We start from the raw sequence: 15782 nt of genomic DNA, 5'->3' as shown, positions 1-15782 counted from the left end.
AAGGTCCTTCCAGATTTTGCCTGCTTTATAGAATATTGTAGATTATCCCCACCAAATCCACTCCACTTTTCTTCCATTTGTGTTTTACACAATTGACTGAGTTCTTGGTTAGTTCCTGACTAGTTAAACCCAAATATGTGTCTCCTCCCTCTTAGAAATGATTGTTCAGCAACCGAGGCCTAAGCCAATCAACCAGTTGCTTCTTTCGGCATCTGTTCCTGGTTTAGGGATAAGCATATGACTTTAGTTGTCCCAATTAGTCTAAAAGAAAAAGTGTTTCTTTGATAGCTTGGAAAAAGTGCTTTCTTCCTTCCAGTAGACATGGCAGGGAGCATGCAGCCTTTACTGCTGCTCACAACTTCTTGGGGACATGAAGAAAATTGACCTGAGGATGAGACGAACAATGCAGATAGCAGGATGAAGTTTAGAAAGAAACTGCACCTTGCATGACATAAGGGAGCCTTTGAGTTCACCACTCTAAAGCCTGCCATGCCCCTGGACTTCCCCTTGTGTTGGAAATGCTCCGTGTTAGAACAACTCTTATTGTTCATGCCAGTTGGAGTGAGTCTTTTTTTTAAGTGTAAAGGGTTTAAAAAAATTTTTTTATTATGTATAACAGGCAAAATTGTAAGTCCATACATTTTTATTTTAAGGAATTTCAAATGTTATGATTCCTTCCACAGTAATATTAGTTCCTCCAAACTTTGAGTCATAATCTTCAAGATAGACCTTTTGAAAATAAGTTTTGCTTGATCCACTATTGTCAAGTCAGTCCATAATTCTCTTAGTTGGGCTTTTTTAATCTCCATGTGAATATGGAACTGCTTAAAAAAATTCCCCACCTGTAATCTTTGGGATTCAGTTTCTTTAAGCAATGTGCTTTAAGGCTATGTTCAGGATCAGAGTAGATGAAACTGCCTGGTTCTCAACTTCAGACACTCTCTAAACACGAATAAGTTCAAATCATGTTCACTCCTAAGCTATCACACCCTAGAGTAGTGCAGATTGTTGGGATATGCCAATACCCAGGATAAAATAATTGACTATTAGGTCTTTCATAGTTTTAGCAGCTCTGCCTCATGGTTCTTCCCCACAGATCTAACACATACGTCTGTGGGTACAGTGAACCACATATTTAATCTATGAGGTTTTCCAATGATGTGGGTCTTCAGAAAAAGCCCCATTAGGATAGACCTCAACTGGAGTAAGTTTTTTTGATACTTGTAGCTAAAAGCACCCCAGCAGATACACCTGAGGATGTGACTCAATCGTTTATGTCATGAGACTGTCTCCCAGTCATGGGTGGTAGGTCTTATTTCCCTGCTCTGAAACTACTCTGTTGTTTTGATATGAAGGGCGTTAGCTGGAGGCAAATAAATGCTACAAAGATTTATTTAACTAATGTGGGTTTTGGAGTTACTATGTGGTAGATCCTAAAACTTGCACAGATTCTTTGACTGATTGAAGGTGGTTATTTCCTCATTAAACCAGTGGTTCTCAAATAGCCCCCCAAAGTCCTGACTTCTGGTTTCCTCCCCAACATGCTTAAACATTGTCACTCCTCTCCTCACAACCAGAAAAAAGCTGAACAAACTGGAAATCAGCAGTTCTTCTTAGATGCATCAGAGAATTGAGGTGACAGGGCAGACTGCTGCTTAGAAAACTGGAGAGACAAGTGAGTACAGAGAATCACGGCTCACCAGGACCACAACCACTGGAGCCAATCATGGCAGAAACACTTACACGGTATTTGATAAATATCTGGAGACTGACTGTGCCCAAGCTTGAAAATTAAAAACTCCTGGGGACCCAGTCTTGTGGGAGCCCTCACACTTTCATAGCATTTACCTGTAGGAACCCCACCAAGTTCTTACAGTGAAGAGCAGAGGAAGATCTCTTTGTGCTTTGGGTAGGGCAAGAGCAACGATTTTGACAGATGCCCAGAGTGTCCTCCATGGCAAAGGCTCACTCTCCAGGGAAACAACTTTGTCAGACCATCATCTAACGTGGAGTAGGGTAGTTAGACAGCTGGCCCCCCTGTAGCCTTTCTGCCTCACATAGCTGTAGAAAAATCGTTAAGAAACACTTCTGAATGTCACAACTCCAGGACTCAGGACCATTAGAAAAAAAATGGAGACTTAGTCATAAGATACAGAATGCTTCTCTTCCCAGTACCTTAGCACCCTGTCAATAAGGGTCCTATATAATAACAGTAAATTACAATGGAAAAAGCTGAAAGACATAGACTCTATTGAAAGAGGAGGTTCTAGGGAAACTCAAAGGAAACAGGGGGTAAAAATAAGGTCATTAGAGGAAATTGAAGCCTCTGACACTTCCAGCTATAGCAGACATTAGGCATAGTCTAACTAGTCAGCTAAACCTAAAACCTCACAGTAAAGGCCTCAGTTCTCATGATCCAATACGTTACGTCCAGCTTTCAACAAAAAATTATAAGACATGGCAAAAGGCACAAAGGAAAACAAAACATTCTCCTGCCCCCCCGCCCCCCAAACAAAACAGACTGAAGAGTCAAAATAAGCATCAGACTCAGACTCAGAAATCTTGGAGTTGAAGTGAACACCCCGGATAAGCAGCATCTGCTTCCTATGTTAGAACTGCAAATTCTTGGATCCTCCCCTAAAGCTACTGAATTAGAAATTCTGAGTGGGGGAACCAGCATCCTGAACTATAGCAAGCCCTCCAGGTGATGGTGCATCAGGACCACTGCAGGAAACATATCAAGCAGATGAGAAGATTGTGAACTCTTGTGTTTCCTTAGGTTCTCAGAAATAGAATAATAAAAATTTTATCCTTCTAACAAGGTGATTCAAAATGTAAAGAACCCACTAAAGACATCGCTTATGACTTTGACTTTTAGTTTTGCCAAGCAATGTCATTGCTAATGAGTTGTTTCGGATGACTGCATGTGGAATCAAGTTCCCCCAGCTGTGTGTATGTGTTACCACAGGACCTGGAACCTTATAGCCAGTGGACAAGCAGGCAGAGGGGGTTTATGTCTGGATAAAGGGTGCAGGACCTTGAGGAATTTCTCCAGGCAGGGCTGTCAGACTCTGTGGCTTCACAAGTTTTACCCATGGTTAGTTTTTTATGAAGCAGGTTTAGGAAAAGGGAGAGGGTGTTAACACATGCCCTTCTAAAGGCAGACTGTTTTATCTGGCTCTCGGCTAATTCAGCCTTCAGCTGCCCTGTGGCCTGATCACAGTTCTGCAGCCCCCTGACAGTCAATTGTTAACCTTAATGATGATTGCTTTGAACTTCCCTGAGACTCTGATGTCAAAGGTCTGCTTTTAGGTTTTTAATTGGGTTGCCCCTTATGTGGTCACATTTTGTTGCATTCCTGCTCATACCCTGGGGGCCTCTCTTTTCTTGGTGCCTCCCGTTAAGTGATGATAAATGTTTTCTATCCAGCCCAAAAGAGTCATCACTTACTATTACTTGCAGAGGCCTCTTAATTTTTCTTTGGAGGAAGCTGAAGTCTGCAGAGTGATGGTAATTTCCTTCCTTCATTCATTTGTTCAAGAATACTTATTAAGCACCTACCATGTGCCAGGCACTGTTTAATAATGGCAATGATAAATGGCAAAAACACAATTAAAATAAACGAGTCATAGTTTCTATGTCAGTGCTTCTTAAAAGGTATTTGCATAAAACAAAAGAAACTAAATAAAGAGTAATAAAATTAAAAGTAAATAAGAAAAAAGGAAAAATAACAAAGAGAAAAAGTCATTTGGTAGCTAAGTGCACCTAGGTGACTAAGCATACCCATTTACTTTCTGTCCCCGAAGTTCCACTGGAATGAGTAAATACATATGAAAATAAGAAAAACAATGTACCAGCACTAGGAAATGTGAAGGGTTAGACCAGCAAAGGCAATAAACCTCTGGAAGATATAAAGCAAATGGGATTGGATCAATATAGGAACCAAATAGAACTGATAAATGTAGCTAATACAAATGAAAGAGAATAGTAATGGAGAAAAAAGGGAGTTTTTTTCTTTCTTTTTTCTGAGCAGAAATTTGGAAAAACCGCAAGATCATAACAATTAGGAACTAGAGGCAGGAATGCTCTTTTGGGCACTTAGTAGGGAGACCAATAAAACTGGGACATTCTAGACACCTGAGCCATTCTCACAGCGCTGGTACAGTTTGAAACCTAATGAAGGGATGAATGGAGTCTGCCATTGGGGATGGATAGGTGACATTTAAAGTGAGTACTGGTGCTAAAAGAAGTTGGGTGGTGCTCCCATGAAATATCAGCTGCCAACAGGGTAAACCTTCCTGCATCCTGACAGCAAGCTCCTACCCACCCTATCAGAGAGCTATCTCTGATGACAGATCCCAGCTTACTCACCATAGCCTTGGCTTCTGTCATTTGCAATCAAATTTACTATCAAGGGAACTGTGGTATTCACATTGGCCACCTATATTAATCATCTTAAACCCTCACTTACAAGTGAACAATTAAGAAGCCCTGGAATTTTTAAGGGAAAAACTGAATTACCAAACTGAGCAAATTGAAGTAATTCTTGAGGAAATTGATTCCTGGGAAATATAAAAAATATTATTAAAATAATGTAATCAGAATCTCCAGAGAGATTTGGGGGGGGGGTCACTATATTTGTATAGCTAAAATAGGCTGCTAAGAAAAGGTGAAGTACAAGAGAGAATTTATAGAAATTGAAAACCTCTACACAATTGCTGAAATAAATGTGGCAGTGCAACTGATAATGTAGAATGCAAAGTTCTTAATTCCCTAAAGTGTCTTCATATTTATGGACTAGACCAGTCGAGCAAATATTTATTCAGAAAAAGGTCACTTGAATAGACACAATTAACTTGCTTCCCAGGTTAAAGAGAACAATATAAGCTTTTTTGGCTGACAAAAGTTGCATTTAATCTTGCAACCTTGGAATGCTGGGTTGATTACTGGAGAGAAGATGATGATATTTGCCTAAGGAAGAAAGAATTACCCAAGAGGAAAAGTCAGCTCTTTAACTTTTGAGGTTCAGTGTTGTTAGCACCACTCTGACCAGGTCTGTGAAAAGTCCAGTGGCACAAAGGAGTCCAGGTTTCCCCAGGAGGAACTCTCTATGGGAGGAGGTATAATTGGACAAGTGAGCAAGGGTCAACATTAAAGTGAGACGTTAACGTGGAAAGGCTTGGGTATGAGATATTATGCAGCACAGACCAGAAATACCTATGAACCCAACCATCCAGGCAAATTGCTTATGGAAGCAAATAATGATTAAGCTCGGATGTGAGCTGAAAGACCTACATTCTTGGAATTAAGTCTAATGCATCAGTGAAGCTTGTGCAGAGACCTGTACTTTTGCAGGCATAACTGCAGTGATGGACAAGGTGGAAGAGTAATTTTCAAAAGTGTCCATCTGTGTCAGTGACAGAAGTAATAGTAGACTCATGACACTTAAGTTTTTATCTATCAGCTGATTGACAGAAGGACTAAGACCTTTGACTGGAACAAACTGTTTAGATTCTTGTGAAATTTAGGGAGAAGCAGGACTACCTCAAGAAAGGGTTAGTTAGGTGTCAGCTGAAGAGCAATTAAAAAATACAAAAGATGTGACTAATTCATACTCCCCAACTGGTGAAATAAATCACACAAATTTCCTACAAATCTCAATTAAAAAAAAACAATATTAGAATTGAAATGGTTGAATACCAAATCAGTTTTATGGATGATCAAGCCAAGAAGTTTTCTCAGAATGCAGCGCAGAAAGACAGAGATGAATATTGTGGAAGAAACTTTGAAGAAAGGATGTCATTCAGTGCAGATATTCACAGAACATGTAAGATGTTCAGAAATCCCAATATCTACCCAGTAAAATGTGCATCAGGAGAAACTAGAGAGACTGGAAGGAATGATTTCATCAAAGTAATAATAGAGGAATACTTTCTTTCCCAGCTGACAGATATTTATCTTTTGATCAAAAGAAAAGAAAAGAATAGAAAAAGTGTTGTCAATGATGTAAAAAAATTGAAAACTTTTTGCATTGCTAATGGGAATATAAAATTACAGAGCTGCTGTGGAAAATGGTATGGCAATTCCTCAAAAAAATTAAGCATAGAATTACCTAATAATCTATAGATTCCACTACTAGGTATATACTCAAAAGCAATAAAAGCAAGGACTCAAACAGGTAGTTGTACACCCATGTACATAGCATTATTCACAATTAACCCATACGTAGACACAACCCACACGTCCACTGATGGATAAATGATAAATAAAATGTGGCATATACACACAATAGATGCTTGGGATCCTCCTTCCAGTTTGGTATTGAGACTACCTTCTTTGTAGCAACTCAGGGAGGAAGTTTGAGGAGAGGCAAAAAGTTAAAATATATAAGTGATATATTTACACCTATATCTCTATCATCTCTATATCTCTATCTATATATTTAGATATTTTAGATACTAGATATTTTATATGTATATCTCCTATCTTCACTTAGTAAAAAATAAAATGATGAATGCATATTGTGAATGGGATGTGCTTTTTCTGATTCTAGGTGGGTTTTTGGGAAGAAGTTTTATAAGTAGTAGAAAGAGCACTGATGGAATAGTCTAGAAACTGGCTTTTTGCCCTAGGTTTGCCACTAATAAAATATAAAATCTTGATAAAAACCCTTAACTTTCCTGAGTCACAATTTTCTTATTGTTAAAATTGGGCTAGGGGATCTCTAAGATTCTTTTCAACCCTAAGGATTTAAGAAGGAAATTTAAAAAAATGGAAATATGACAACAGTATAGATGGGAATTCATTGAAATGCATTTTGTAAAATTAGGGGTAGCAGCTGAATTATAAGAAGCAATAACATGTTCTCTAAAATGATTAATTATAATTGAGCAGTTACTATTGATATAAGATGGATAGATCTCATGAATAAAATTGTAAAGCTCATTCTAAACTCTTGTTCTTTTTCAAACAAAAAGGAATAGCATGATGCTTTAAATATTTTAAAATCAGTACTAGATAAATTATGAATAGAAAAAAACCTAAAGATTAGGAAGCTTACACTAGATTATAAGTCATTGGCTAGTCTCTGATTCAAAGTGACATACTAAAGTAAGAAAATAAGAAATATCATAGTGGCCCTGCCCTAAGATGTATCCTTTCTAGTTGGCAATACTTCCTGTATTGTATTATAGCAGAGCCTAGTTATCATTTGTTCCATCAACTCAAAAGGCTATGGCTGCGTTCCAAACGTCTCCACCTCCCTCAAAGATGTTATAAATCCACAATCTACTAATGTGTATGAATATACATTATAGATTAGGTTTATGTATACAAAATGACTCACTTCGCCAGCTAGGAGTAGCAATATATCACATCTTCTTTGTTTTCATGAGTGTTGATCCAAGCAACAACATTTCTTTATTAGCAGGAAGTCCAAGATCTTCCATTTGAGTGCTTCTCCTTCCCTACTATCCTAAATTGTTCAGGTGGCCTTCTCAGACCAAAGGCTGTCAAAGATATTTCAAAGACAATTGCAAGTTTACATTGGTCCTCTACTTATGGCTTCTCATTGTCACAAGGTATCACTGTTGAACACTGTTTCTATCCAGTTCCATAGAAGTGCCTCACTTGATGCTAATTCCTTTCTAGTCTAAGTCCCTAAATTGACTTCCCTACAGATACTTTACAGATGTGTTAAGACTGTGAATTCTGGAGCCATGTGAACTGGATCTAAATTTTGCCTTTGCTTCTTTTAGGTTATGTGACTTGAGCCAAGTTATCTAACTTTCTGGGCTTCAGGTTCCTCATCTATAAAAAAAAGATGACAACAGAATTTATCTCACATATTTGTGAAAGTCAAATGAGACAGCATATAACAAGCGGGGTACCTGGCACCTAAAAGATTTGTAGAAAATTCATGCTCTTGCTACTACTGTTAGTACTACAGTAATCATTTCCAGAAGTGCAGCAATGTTGTGAGACTGCTGTGACACATAGCTTAATAATTCCGTTATTTTCCGCTTGGAAGGAGCCGGGGCTGTCTGTGCAAATTAGTCTACCTTCACCCCAGAGCTCTCCATACCAAATCAGTTGACCTCCTGGTTGAATATTTCTCTAAGAAAAATGGGCAAAGTTTATGAAAGGCAATTCATGGAAGGGTAAATTTCAGTGGCCAGTACATATAATCTCACTAGTCCTCAGGTAATTATAAATTAAGATAAAAATGAGATAACATTCTATACCCAACAGATCCACAGAAATAAATTTCTGACAATATCAATCTGTGGGGCTATGACAATGGTCATCCCTATGTGCTTGTAGTTGAGAGGGTAAATCATTACAGCCGGTTTGGATGACATGGCCTCTATGTAGTAGGAAATGGACAAATAAACTGATTTACTTATAAAAATAGAATGCTACACATATTAAAAATAAATGAAGTGTGTGTGTATCTGTGTGTGAACACGGATACATCTGAAAAACAACGCCGAGTAAATAAAAAGTTGCCTAAGGATATGTAGAGTATACCATTTACATACATTTCTTAAATGTACAATTGTACACAAACATGTAAGAAAAATATTAACCGTATCTACTAAAGATACATCCAGACTTCAAGATGTTAGCTACTTCTAGGAAATGAGGCAGCGAACAAGATAGAGGGGTTATAGCTCTTTATATAACATTTTGTTTCCTTTAAGTATTTTAAGACAACAAGGTATTATGGTAACATCTGTTACCTATGTGTGATGAGTCCTTAGGTATCTATATAATTATTTTTTTCTTATCTATAAATATAAGTATTTAATAATATTAGATAAAGAAAAGTAGAGGGGAAAATAATAGCTCATTTAGCCTTTGAGATAATTAGAAAACATTTGGGGAAGAATAAGATTAGATTTCTACCTTATGTCATATACATAGAAAATTCCCTATGGGTTAAATTTTAAAGGGAGGGAAAATAGATCAGAAGATAATGTAGGTTATTATTTTCTGAGTGCAAGTAGGGAAAACTATCTCTAAGCATATAGATGAATAAAATATAGACAAAAGAAACTTAGTCTAAAGGAAAATATTAATAGATTTTTCTACCAAAAATATAAATCTTTGTCCTGGAACTATAAACAAAATATACATGATGAACTAAGTTAATATTCTTAACATGTAAAGGGCTTGTAGAAACAAAAGATACAAAATCTTCTCAGGAGAAAAATAAGGTAATGACATGAACAGATAACTTGCAAACACTGATGAACAACATATGCAAGTGTTCAAAAACACAGTTATCAACTTATTGCCTCTTAGCTCTAACTTCACCCTTCAGCACTTGCTCTCCAATAATGGACTGGATTGTCTACACATTTCTCGTTTGCAATGAATGTAATGTTAAGCATTGTCAGTGGGACAAAATGCTGCTGGAGGGACATTATTAGAATAAGGGGTCTTCTCTTATGGGGCCTGGTGTGCTGTGTTTTGTGTTTTCTTGCTAATGCTACATGATGGGTCAGCTATACAGGAGTATGAGGACATCCAGTGGTGCTTTCCCCAGATTTGTGCCCACCACAGAACCTCCCTCAGTGACCCTGCTGCCTGGGCTTAGACTTGGTGACCGTGTTCTTGGGGTCCTCCAGGTGCAGGTTCTGTATAGGTCAAGGTCGAGCCTGTAGAGGTGCCCTGACTCCTCCCCTGTATTCGGCCCCCATCCTCAGCTCCCCTGTATCCTGAAAGGTCGTTTCTCATGGCTTTCCCAGCGCAGACACCACACTCCAGGCTTCTGCCCACAGTGGCACTTTGGTACTCCCTCATACTTACCTTCCCACCAGCCTTGGCTTACCTGTACATCTAGATGACTGTTTTCTGCTTGCTGGGTGACTGAGAACCAGCTCTGGCCTGGGTAATCTAGAACATCTCTGGACTTTTAATGAACCTCAGAAATTTTACATTTCATTTCAAATAATTTAATATGAATTATTGTTCTTTCTTTGACTTTTATAATCATTCCCATACAGTGAGAAGACTGTTTAGAACCTGTTACCGTTCTGGCCATGGAGACTAAGCAATAGTGTAGGTCAGCAGAGCTTCACAAATTCTTTCCTAAAACCATTTATCCAGCTTATTTGTATTTTCGCGACTGAATTTTTAGGTGGGATGTGGCTGGAGCTAGTTTGGTGCTGTCATCAGTCATAAAAGGGCTGAAGGAAGAAGTGGAAAGGGGATTAATGGGTTCAAGAATAAAGAGTGCAGAACAGAATGGGGAAGAGGAGCAGAGCTGAAAGGAATCATTTAGATTTTCACTTTTAATAGCACTTCGCTATTCTGCATAACTCTGTTATGGATGGTTCTTCTGCAGTTAGCAGGGTAACATCACAAAGTGGAAATAAGAAACACAAACAACAGATGCTGTCACCAAAACAATGTATATTTTTCTAATAGAAAAGAAGTTGATATACATGAACAAAAATAAGATTTTGATAGCGAGGACAAATTCCTTTTTTGAGACCATGAGCTTACATTAAAATAGGACTGACTACTGGTTAGAAATGATCAAAAACCATCAGCACTAGATCAGTGGCAAAGAAGAACCCGGGTAAGTTTAGAACAAAAAATTATTGGATCTGTCCTTCTGTCTTCCTACTGAACTCCTGTTGAACTTACTGAGAACTCCTGGTCCCAACCATTGGAAAATATGCTTTATTTGATTGGCACGGTACTCTTTCCAAAGTGGGTGATTCTAATTGTGAGTTTCCTAAAGAGCTGCTAATAAGATACTTAACAGTGGCCTGGTCTGTTTGGTAGTAATTAGAAAATCATTAATTCTTTCAACAGATTAATAGTAAAATAATTGTGAACACAAATATGCTATTTATATGTAGATAGATATCCATCTCTATCTCAACCTCTTTTTCTCTTTATATATATATTTAGTGTTACCACTGACTAAGGGACAAGCCTATGGGGATTATTAAAAATATATGAATAACTCTTAAAATTCAATAAGAGAATATATTATCTCAAGAGAATAAAAAAGCAAATACTTTTATAGATAATTCATAAAAGAAAAAAATAAATTCCAACACATGTATTAAAAAGTTAACTCCAGCAGTGATTAAAGAAATTCTAATTAACATCAATAATGTGATTTTTAAAGGCCCTTCCTTAAATTTTAAGAATATAAAAAAATTACCTATTGTTGGTAAGAATTTCTAGAAAATGGGCTTTTTCATGTAGTCTCATAAGTGAAATATTTATCAAAGCCTAATAAAACCCAAACGAAAGTATTGATCTTGCAATTCTATTTTAAAGAATTTATCCTAAGTAAATATCAAGAAATATATTTTAAGCACAAAATGGTTTACTGCAGCACTATGTAAAAGAATAAAAGAACTGAATGCTCTAAATGTCCAACAATTGTTGGGAGAGACAGTCTGCCATGGGACCCAAGCATCCATCCTTCCACATCCTTGCAAAGGGTGCCAGGCAAGGCTCGTGTCTTGTGATACTAAGCAGTTTCTGTAGCTAGTCATATAGGCAACTAAATAGGTCAATCAAGGTGACCATAGCCTGACTACCATATATAGGGCACATTCCTCGAGATGAGGGTGACTGGCTTATCTGCTGCTGTCCGCAGTGATTGTTGCTTGTCATAAAGCCCTGAACCTTTGGCCCTGGGTTTCTCTTCTGTGTGTGCAGGTGTCAGCTGGAACCATGACATACCTTTGTGGGACTTGGGGGCAGGGGGAACCAATGCAAATATGCTCATACTCTTGTTGCCTGTTGTTCTGTCAGTGGTTGTCTTTTTCTCTGTCCCAGGAGTCTTATGTCTTCTGCCAGCACCCATGAAACAACAATAGGCCAACTTGTTAGCTTACAAGTGGGGTGAAATCTCAGACTCTCCCTGGTTCTTGACACAACAGGGATTTTGCTAGCATATTCTGGTATGTGAATGGGATAGAGTTTTGTCTTAGCCCAGGCTGCAATAACAAAACATCAAAGACTGGGTAACTTAAAGAAAAACTTACTTGTCACAATTTTGGAGGCTGAGAAATCCAATCTTGATCCAAGATCAAGGTGCCAGCAGATTCAGTGTCTGGTGAGGTCCTCCTTCCTGGTGTGTAGACTTCTGCCTTCTTGCTGTATCCTCATGTGGAGGAGAGGGGTCTCTAGTCTCTTCCTCCTGGAAGGGCACTAATTCCATGGGATCTCCACCCTCATGACCTCATCTAAGCCTAATTACCTCCCAAAGGTCACACCTTCGAATATCATCACACTGGGGATTAGATCTACAACATAAGAATTTTGGGGGTAGAAACAAACATTTAGTCCATAACCAGTCCTAAGCTGCCATTAAAAGTTATATTCTCAAAAAATTTATCAGTGCATGAAAGTTCTCATGACATATTGATTAGAGAATAAATAAATTATAAAACAGTACAGTTTGATATATTTTTAAAAGAGTATATACATGCTCGGAGAAAATTCTACAAGTGTATATATGAAAAGATAAGTCTAAGTTCATCCTGAAAATGATTGCATCATTTCTTAGTTCAGTGGTTCTCAAACTTTAGCATCTCTCAGAATCACATGTGGGGCTGTTAAAATATAGCAATGTTCAGTGACACCCCTACAGCTTATGATTTGGTAGGTCTGGGGTGGGATCCCCAAATTTGCATTTCTAACAAATTCCTGGGTGATTTTGCTGCTGCTTGTTTGGAAAGCACACTGAGAACCATTCTCTTGGTCTATGTGGCAGTTTAGTGCAGTACTTATGGACATGGACTCTGGAGCCAGCTTCCCTGGGTTTACAGTTGATTCTGCCACTCTCTAGTTGTGTGCCTGTAAGCAAGTTTTAAAAATCTTTGTGCCTCATTTTCTCATGTGGAAAATAGAGATAATAGTAGTTAACTCATAGCATTAAATTATAAAAACTTTAGCACAATGCCTCTGATATTGTAAGTGCTCTCATTATGTTTTAGCTTGTCTAGAAAGTATAAGTACGTTAATAGCAAGAGTTTTATTATTGGCCCCTACCAAGTTCTTTGTGTTACAACTGTACACCAATGTAGTGAAAGAAGTATGAGATTTTACAATCAGGCAAACTGTGTTTATTGTCACCTACTGGTTTTAGTTCCCTCATCTATAAAATGGGGAGAGTAATTTCTCTCCTGCATTATTTCTGAAAAGATTAAATGCAATCACATGTATAAAATACCTGCCAAGTAACCTAAGTCAATTAATATTAATCCTCCTACTTCCCACACCCCTTCTGACTAAATACCACTCATTTAACTAATAAAATTAATGACTGGTTATTAAATTCTTCTTACTGTTTTAGGCTTCAGGAATACACCATTTCACAGGACCATTTCATAGGGATCTCTTAAGGCTTACATTATATTGGGGGGAAATTTTAGAGTTAGGACTAGAAGCAGTATCAGGAGTGAGTTAAGTCTGATTTTCCTGCTATTCTGCTACTAATTTAAAATTTAGTGCTGAGCAAATCATTTATCTGTGGCGCACGAGTGAAATGAGATGATTGGGCAACATATTTCTAAGATTGTTTAAACTCTTAACATTCCATCTGAATGTTAGACTTCATTTAGTGATTCGGGGCAGTCTACTTCTCCATGCTGTAGTTTCCCTATATTCACAGCAGGCCCAACAAAAGTTAATCCTAAAAAGAGTTTAAAGACTTTTGAGATAGTCATCTTCTAAATGCTTTTAGTTAGAATAGGGAGAGAGAATGATTTTCCACTTTTAAATATGAAAATGAGTTAATTCTGTAAAACTTTATAGTATGGCTGTTACAAACTGTTCAATTGTTGCACTACTCATTTCAGTGTAACTGAAGTTATAGCAAAGTTGAACAAGATAGATCATCCCTATAAAAAGAATTTAAAAAATCAGAGACTGTGAGGAGTCAGAATGTACCTGGTGGTTTGAGGTGTGAGGTGGAGTGTTCTACTTTTGTAGAACTTTTGTTGCTCCAGGTCACTGATGGTTGAGAAGTACTTTAATCATGTTTTTGATGGAAAATAACAAAGAATGGAAGTCTGTTACATGTGTATAGAGATTATGATGCAGAATTCATTGAAGAGAGGATATCTTTTGGGAGAAGAATTATTGTAAATGTCAGGGGTCTTGAAAAGGGATCATAAAAGATCTTACGTCTTTTTTTTTTAACTTAGTAATTTTATTTTATTTAAGATCTTGCTTCTTAATAAAAGAGAAACTATCTTGACAATTTTCTGTTACAGTACTTTCCTGAACTTACATTTTGGAAAATGAAAACAAAGATAAAATTATTTACTTGCATACTTACTTTGATTTAACTGAGAATATTTGGTTAGGTTTTTACGCACCAAAGTGAATTCAGAGTGAGAATTTTGAGTGAACTTTGGATGTATAAAAAATGGGTTCCTGAGGAGAAAAAAGTTCATTTTGAAAACATCTAAAAGGAAGAAGCCTTCAAACTTCCAAAATATGGATATTTGGCATCACGTTTGGACTTACTAAGAATATTTTTTTCTGAGTAGAATGTTAAAACTTCATGAAAATGCTATTAAGTTTAAATAGTTAAATTTGACTCAGAGGCCAGGAAGTGAATTCATTTTTACAAAAGTAGCTTAAAGTTGAGATCTTATATTAAACATACTTCATATTTGATTATTTTTTTCAAGGTACCAAAAATATTTCTTAATTTTGAGAACCAAATATTTTGACATAGTTTAGAGGTGCATGTTATCACATCAGTGTGTACTAAGATGACTTTTTTGTTTATTTGTTATAGCTTCATTGTGGTATAGTTAACATGCAATAAGCTGAACATGTTTAATATATTCAGTTTAAGTTATGACACGTGTATGCATATATATATCTGGCGATTAAAATATCACCAGAATCAATATAATTAACATTATATCATACCTCAAAGTTTTTTTGTGTCTCTTGGTTGTCCCTCCTTTCCACATTTCTTGACTCTCCTTCCTTCCCCCACTATTCTTTAGGCGTCATTGATAGGTTCTCTGTCCTTATGGGTTATTTTGCATTTTCTAGAATTTTATATAAATAAATCATACAGTATGTACTCTTTTTTTTTGCCTGAATTATTTTATTCCACTGGACTATTTTAAGATTCATTCACTGTTTTGCCTGTCTTAATAGTCCATTTCTTTATTTTGCTGAGTAGTAATTCATTGTATGGATATGTTAAATTTGTTCATCCATTCAACATTTAGTTTGCTTAAAGTTTTGGCTATTACAAATAAAGCTTCTATGAACATTCCACCTAAAAAGATGAAATACTTGCGTATAAATCTAACAAAATATGTATAAGATCTATATGAAGAAAACTATAAAACTCTGATGAAAGAAATCAAAGAACTAAATAAATGGACAGATATTCCATGTTCATTGACAGGAAGACTGATACTCTGAAGATCTTTTCTTTCCAACTCAATCTATAGAGTCAACACAATCTTAATCATACTCCCAGCAAGTTTATTTTCTATGGCTATCAACAAACTGATTCTTAAGTTAAATGGAGAAGTAAAAGACCCAGAATAGCCAACACAGTACTGAAGAAAAACAGGCTTAGAGGACTGACACTACCAGATGTCAAGACTTACTATAAAGCTATGGTAACCTTGACAATATGGTAATGGCAAAAGAATAAACAAAAAAAGAGAAATAAGGTGCCCAGAGATAAACCCACATAAATACAATCAACTGATTTTTGACAAAGGAACAAAAACAATACAATGGGGCAAAAGCAGTCTCTTCAA

The 15782-nt window shown here is 36.8% G+C and overlaps 1 protein-coding gene and 1 non-coding gene across 14 annotated transcripts in view; one reads left to right on the top strand and one right to left on the bottom strand.

The window, feature by feature from the left end:
• Positions 1-15782, top strand: part of ZPLD1 (zona pellucida like domain containing 1) — a 451025-nt gene that overhangs the window by 299051 nt on the left and 136192 nt on the right. The window lies entirely within an intron of this gene.
• On the bottom strand, positions 1071-1200 carry LOC116277702 (small nucleolar RNA SNORA18). The gene has a single exon (XR_004187180.1). It is a non-coding gene; the product is annotated as a small nucleolar RNA SNORA18 (small nucleolar RNA).

The sequence above is a fragment of the Vicugna pacos genome, chromosome 1 (genome assembly GCF_048564905.1).
Source record: "Vicugna pacos chromosome 1, VicPac4, whole genome shotgun sequence".
Classification (NCBI taxonomy): domain Eukaryota; kingdom Metazoa; phylum Chordata; class Mammalia; order Artiodactyla; family Camelidae; genus Vicugna; species Vicugna pacos.
The sequence above is the reverse complement of the archived record's forward strand: the minus strand, read 5'-3'. Positions and strand labels throughout refer to the sequence as shown.